At 52.2% G+C, this 6,123-nt stretch overlaps 1 protein-coding gene and 1 long non-coding RNA gene across 5 annotated transcripts in view; one reads left to right on the top strand and one right to left on the bottom strand.

Moving 5' to 3' along the window:
• Positions 1 to 53: 53 nt before the first annotated feature.
• On the bottom strand, positions 54 to 989 carry LOC311445021. The gene is made up of 2 exons (XR_014698170.1): positions 484 to 989; positions 54 to 220 (listed from the first exon to the last, which is right to left on the bottom strand). It is a non-coding gene; the product is annotated as an uncharacterized lncRNA (long non-coding RNA).
• Positions 990 to 2,240: 1,251 nt separating this feature from the next.
• Positions 2,241 to 6,123, top strand: part of EEF2K (eukaryotic elongation factor 2 kinase) — a 29,382-nt gene continuing 25,499 nt past the window's right edge. The window contains exon 1 of one of the 4 annotated variants that reach the window (XM_084536613.1): positions 2,241 to 2,387. The gene's annotated coding sequence lies outside the window, so the exon portion shown is untranslated. Of the gene's footprint in view, positions 2,388 to 3,509; positions 3,667 to 6,123 lie in introns of those variants that run through there. The other 3 variants (XM_084536615.1, XM_084536612.1, XM_084536614.1) reach the window with 3 other exon arrangements.

Below are 6,123 nucleotides of genomic sequence, written 5' to 3'. Positions count from 1 at the left end.
GGACCAACAATGAGAACATATTACTGTAAATAACACAAGCCAGCTGAACAGGGGAAGTTCACACTGTGTGAATTTATTTTGTGAATTAGCTGTATCACTGTACATGAAGGAAAATAAAAGTGCACTTGAAACTCTGCTGAACTTGGTGCTGTGCCTCTGTGAACACTGCTGCCGACCTTGCCATCCTGCTGCGGGGTGCAGGGACCAGCAGCAGGACCTGCTGAGAGGGCAAAAGCCTATCAGATACTTGCAGGTATGAGTTTTCATGAGTCAAAACCGTGCATATTTTAGTTAAAAGTTATTAATTATTTCTACCTTAGATAATTTATGTTGCTGTAAAGGAATCTGCCACTAAGGGTTGCACTAATCTTTGTACTGCTTCCTTTACCACGATAGCTATACAACAAAGTTTAGTCACTTAGCAGCTAAACTTTAGGCACAACTACGGTTTTGCAGGTAATTTGTAATGGGCAGCAGTCGTACCGATCAAATCCCTGTAGCTGTGAAAATTAACAACGTGCTTCTCGAGCTACCACGCAGCTGAAGTGTGCCTTCACCACAGCAGGGCTGGGGAGGGCTCTGCTGCCACCTGCCTCTCCTGCTGCCCGCTTTGTCCCAGGAATCGCCTTCCCTGCACCTTCCCACCTGTAGCGCTGGGGGAAGGAGGCAAAAGCAGAGGCAGGAGGGGTAAGGAGACCTGAGGAGCGCAGGCTGCGGGGCACGGCCGGGCGGGAGGCAGGAGCAGGCAGCACCTCACCATTTCCCACTCTCTTGGGAGGCCGGGGGCCGCACGGGGGGCGGTCGCTGTCCCCGCGGCTTTTTGCCCCCTGACAGCAGGGGCTGCCCGCCTGCCTCAGGTGCCGCCAGGCCGCGAAAAGGAGCCACCGCCGCGGCGGGGCCAAAACTTCTTGGCAGCGGTGGGATTCGAACCCACGCCATCGAAATGACTGGAGCCTAAATCCAGCGCCTTAGACCACTCGGCCACGCTACCGCCTGCGTGCTCAGCCGCCCGCCGGGCCTCTTTCAGCGGGGCGGCGCCGCCATTTTCACCCTCACAGCCCCTCATTCCGCCCGCCTCAGCCCCGAGCTACCGCGGCGCCCCCCGGAGCCCCCGCCCGGTGCCCGCTCCCCTCTCCACTCTTCCCCTCCCCGGGGATCTCCACGGGTACCGCCCCCAGGCGCTCCGGCGCTGCTATCGCCGGCTCGGGGCCGCGGGGGGCGGCGCCACCACCCGCCCCCTGTCCCCGCTGCAGGCCCGGCGGCTGGAGGGGGCGGCCCGGCCCGCACCCGGCAGGTGGCGCCGCTTCCCCGCCGGCACACGGCGGCTGCAGACGTGGCCCCGGAGCCGCCTGCCCCGAGCCCTGAGCTGGCGGAGGAGGGCGGGAGGCGGGCGGGCTGCGGCGGTGTGGGAGCCCCGGGGCACAGCTGGGAGCAGCGGGCCTGGTGCTGCGCCCCCGGGCAGCGGCTTCGTGACTGGGGGCAGCGCGGCCTCTGAGGCAGCAGGGGAGGGAGGTACGGGCGGTGTTTCACCTGGATCGTCAGGTGGGCACAGAACAACATTGCTCTGGAAGTGTTTGGGAGCTGCTGTTCACTGAAATGGCAGTCTCTGAACAGAACCGTGTTAAGGGTGTATTATGAAACATCCCAACAGAAAACTAAGCCCAGGAGATGTAGCGTTTGTGGGCTAATTTTAATGTAGGCTTTGCTTTCGTGTTTCATCTTTTTTTTTTTTTTTTTTTTTTTTTTTGTCATCACTGATTGTTTGCTATAGAGAAGAGGAGCCCTAGACTTAAACCTGGAAAGCAGTGCAGCCTGGCCCCAGGGTATCAGAGATGGCTTATTTAAAATTATGAAAAACCTGTAGCTTGAGCTAATGGAACCCAACTATCTTCCTAGCCTAGCAGAACACTCTTCATGCAGCTGTACAGCATAGTACAGCCATACGCCACTGGGTCCCAAAATGATGTTCTGTATTTAAAATTTAGTGTTGAGAGACAGTTATTGCTGTGACTTGTTTAGTTGTGCTCATACATCACATCAGTAAGCAGTACTTGGCTGTTATCAGTGCCCTATGGCAGCAGCTGGTGACCTTTTTTAAACCATTACCACACATTTTCATGTAGTGGGAATGCAGCATCTGGCCTCAACCAGGCCTTCACAATTAATCTGGTGAGCCCACCCTCCTCCTGGACCAGTGCAGTGCTCACAGGATGTGGCATAAAACAGCTCAGGCTACTCTCTGCTTTATGTCCTTGCACAAACCTGCACCCGCAGCACAGCGCTGGAGACCATTGCCAGAACTGCAGGTGCTCCCAAACAGCTGACAGTGTTGCTGCAGACACTTGCTGCTTCTTCCAGTCCCTGCATTAAGCTGCGGTTTAATTGATGTAAGTAATTTGGGTGGTCGGTAGTGCGTGGCAGAGAGTCAGGGAATCTGCTGTGCGTGTTGCTGATGAAATAACAGCAGTTTTTCCCCTGAAGGTGATCTTGACTGCCAGGCCCACCAAGCAGCAGTGGCTGCGCATTCCTCCTGCCTGGGATGCCACCACAGGCTCTTGGTCTGTTGCAATGAGCATGCTGACATCGGCTGGTCTTGGTTTTGTAGCCTCCCCTTGTTTTTGCAGTGTTATTTGCTAAATAGCAAGTGTTTTAGCTATTTGCTAAATAGCACTAATGAGGATTATTTACATGAATACAAGATTCAACAAGAGTGAAAGTCTCTCAGCAGGTTGCCAAGGAATACAATTGAGCCAGAACCTATTTATGTTAATTTCTGTATAACCCATGAAAGGAAGAGTCTTGTTTAAAATCTCCCCAAATTCTGGCTTGAGGAAAAGTTTAGCCATGGACGTTTTCAACCCAGAAAGTGAATGCTTTAGGAAAGAAACTTTGAGGAGGTTTGAGGTCTTTGGATTTTGAAATCTGGAGTGTAATTGTGTTATTTCTTATAGGGAAATTGCATGCTGTGCTATTTGACTTGACCCTATGTGTGTGGAGCCCCCACAGCAGCTCCCCTGAGGGACTTGGTGTTGGGGGGGCCAGCCCAGGGGCTCTGTTCCGTGGAATCCACCTTTTGGCTCCAAAACTCTGAGGAAACTGAAATGAAGGGGATGGGAAGCCACTCCTGTCATCAGCTGTGGCGGTTCCTGGTCAAGCGCTGGTTCCCAGCACAGCTGCCTTCCCTCCAGCTCCCTTCAGGCTCAGGATCCCCCTGCCTCTACCACCTAACGGTGCCAATCTGGGATTTCTCATCTATTTCTCATCATTTTCGCATAATTTCTCCTCAGTTTTTCATCATTTTTCTCACAAAAACAAACAAACAAAAAAGCCATCTGGTAGACTTCTCCCGTCAGTTTGGCTGCGGGTCCTTCAAGGCAGAGGCGGGCGGGCACTGTGTGCCCGCCCGGGGCGCTGAGGCGGGGCGGGCGGGAGGCTCCTGTCAGCGAGGGGCGGCCCCGCTTCCCGCCTCCCGCCTGGCCTCACAGGGCGGCTGCGCGGTGCCGGGCGGCGGTGGGGTGGCAGCGGGAGCGCTCCGAGCCGAGCGGGGCTGCGGGTCCCGGTGGGTGCTTTTGGGGGCCGGGTGAGGCGAAGCGGGCGGTTTGAGGGAGCGAGAGCAGCCGGCGTTAGAAAAGGAGCAGCTTCGTGGCCGGGTGGAGTCGTTACAAGGTGAGTGCTCGCGTCGCGGTGGCCTGGAAGCGGTAGTCCGGTATCTTCGTGTCTTCGCCCCTTCCTTTTCGCCTAGGGACAGCAGTTTTGTCGCGATACGCCCCCAGGGAGCTCTGCGGGGTGGACTCTGGGGGTCCGGCCGCCTCAGCGTGCGGCTGGCAAACGGCTTGGGGCGCTGAGCGCTGCTCACGGGAAACAGCGTTAATAGGTGGTTGCTCGGTGTGTTTGAAGCGGAGAACTGAACGCCAAGTGAAATAACAAAGCTGTTGATGGAAATGTTGATGGTAACTTGCAAGTTCCCTTCCTGTCCTTTTGTGTTCCAGTGTTTTGGCTGGCCTCACAGTAGTGTTGGCTCGTGTGCTTGGCAGGAGCCTGGGCTGCAGTCAGGAGTCACCTCAGTGCCAACAACCCCTTGGGTGCTGGCAGCTGTGGTGTGCCTCAGGGGCCTGAGTCTCAGGGGCTTTGCACTCTGAACTGCCGCACATGGACTCGCCCGCTCGCTTGGTGAATTTTGCACCATTGCTGTCCAAGACTTTGATGCAGTGCCTTGTCCCAGCTGGGCTCGCAGCTGGATGCAGGCTGTAGCACTGCCTGTGCAGCGGTCACACACTGGAAGGCCCTGGAGCAGGGGCTCCTCGTTAGGAGGTCTGTGATTGGTGACACCAGGTTTGTCAAAGGTACCTGGTGAGTTGAGCCATCTTTTAAAAAGAAATTAATCTTGTTTTTCTTATTGGGGCTCTTACCTTGACTCGCTGAACCTGTTTTCTTGTTGGTGCACAGTGCAGGTGGCAGTAGGCGTTCGGTTCGCAGGGATCAGGGACATGCTTTGGAAGTGCAGCAGTTCTGTGCTGTGCTGCAGGACACCAACGTACCAGTGGGGTTGTTCTGGAACGCGTTGCATGGCTTTGTCTGTGGTTCCTAATGATCAACAACAACCATTCTGTGTAAGGTGTGCAGCTTTTAGAGTTGCTTAGGTTAAATTTCAAATTGGTAATTTAAAATAATGTTAATCTAAAAATAGCAAATTCTATTTCCAAAAAGCCTGCCTGTTGCTATTACAGGTATCGTGCTTGGTGGCTGTAGCTGATGTGGTGTTAAACCAAAAGAACTTGGTATTATACCTGGGAGAGGAGATGGATATTCTTGCTTTAATGCTGACCCTACAAAAGAAGTTTGGAGTCCCTCTGTCCACAAGCAGCCTCTGTTCCCCTGCCTTGTGCTAAAGCAGTGCAGAGGACTGTGTCTGAGCCGGGACAGCCCCTAAGAAATAGTTGGGGATGCTCCAGTCCTCCCTTATTTTGTGACTAGAGCCTTCCCATCCCTCACCTCTTTAGGATGAATTAAAGCAGGTTTCTATGCTGAGGCTGCTGTGGTGTCTTGCTCAAGGGCCCTGCCAAACCAGCAGCATTTCATAACAACAGACACCGTACAAAAATAAGCAGCGTATTACCAGCACTGTGATGTGAAATCTCCCCTCTGGTTATGTTTGCATATGCGCTATGTTTGACAACATAATATATTGTCCTTGCAACTCACCTTCCCCTGCTAGTAGTGTGGCTCTTGAATATATTGTCAAGAGAAAAACACTTCAGACATGCACTGGAAAAGCCCAAAATTAATACAGACATGAACTTATCTAATAAATGACTATATTTAAATTTTCTGCATTTTTAATCGCATAGGACAAGGTTGATTTTAAAAAATGGGACACGTTTTTGAAATAGAGTGGAGTTGGTGGTTTAAATTACAGGTTAGGTGTGCTAATGCAGGTTTGTGGGCTAGTTTCAGTGTGGTGTGATTATTGCTTAGCCCAAGGAAAGCTTCTGTCACGGATATTAGGGACTAAATGATCAAAGCATAGCAGCAATAGCAACGGGAGTTCCTAGATAGCATGGCTTTATGCCGTAAGGCAGCAACACAGAATATGAGCCTTGGAATGAAGCGCAGGCATTTTTGTAGGACTTCTGAACAAATAAACTGCGAGATGTAGAGCAGTGCTTGTGTAGTTAAGGTTTGGTTATGGAATTCTGTTTTAAAGAGCATGTTACACGAGGACAATTTTTAGTAAACACACTTCCAAAGTAAACATGAGTCCTTTAAAAGAAACATGGTTCCAAGGAAAACTGAGAGGTTTTTATCAACGCTGTTAGTTTTAAATACACAATGATTTCTGCAATGATGTTCCACTTATGCAGCAAGTCACTAAAATCGTGAATGCTTGCAACCTCTGCTGTGTGAAACAGCATTCCTATTGCTGCTGCCCCTCACACACTGAGGGTCTGTCTGGTGGTTCTGCTGCTGTGTGTTTGACTGCAGTAGTAGAAACGAGTGCAGGACAGCAGCTGAGAGGCACTATGCTCGTCTAGGACAGCAGTACAGCCTGGAGTCAGTCTGGTGCCTGAAGCATGGTTTTACATCTGTTTGTGCATGCTGGCAACCACACGCCTTGCTCTCCAG

This window comes from Aythya ferina (assembly GCF_964211825.1).
Source record: "Aythya ferina genome assembly, chromosome: 15".
NCBI lineage: Eukaryota > Metazoa > Chordata > Aves > Anseriformes > Anatidae > Aythya > Aythya ferina.
This window is presented reverse-complemented; position numbering and strand designations above follow the sequence as displayed.